We start from the raw sequence: 271 nt of genomic DNA, 5'->3' as shown, positions 1-271 counted from the left end.
ACCTAGGAGGGCAAGGAGCAAAAACTGTCCTTTATGTTCCTCTGACCAAATTATTACAGGCCTCAGAGTATATCTGTTAAATATCCAAGAAGGTTAGTTCCACCAGTCTGGTACTTTTAATTACTGTGTCTCGTGTAGATAAATCTTGGGCAAAGACCAGTTGTTCTCAGATAAACTTACCTAGACATACGTTTCTTGATCTGCTATGTATAATTTGTCAGCAGGTTGTAGGAATAATATGGTTCCCTCTGGCTATACAGTTGGTCATTGT

The sequence above is a fragment of the Nannospalax galili genome, unplaced genomic scaffold (assembly GCF_000622305.1).
Source record: "Nannospalax galili isolate Female #2095 unplaced genomic scaffold, S.galili_v1.0 scaffold101, whole genome shotgun sequence".
Classification (NCBI taxonomy): Eukaryota; Metazoa; Chordata; class Mammalia; order Rodentia; family Spalacidae; genus Nannospalax; species Nannospalax galili.
Note: the sequence above shows the minus strand (reverse complement) of the source record.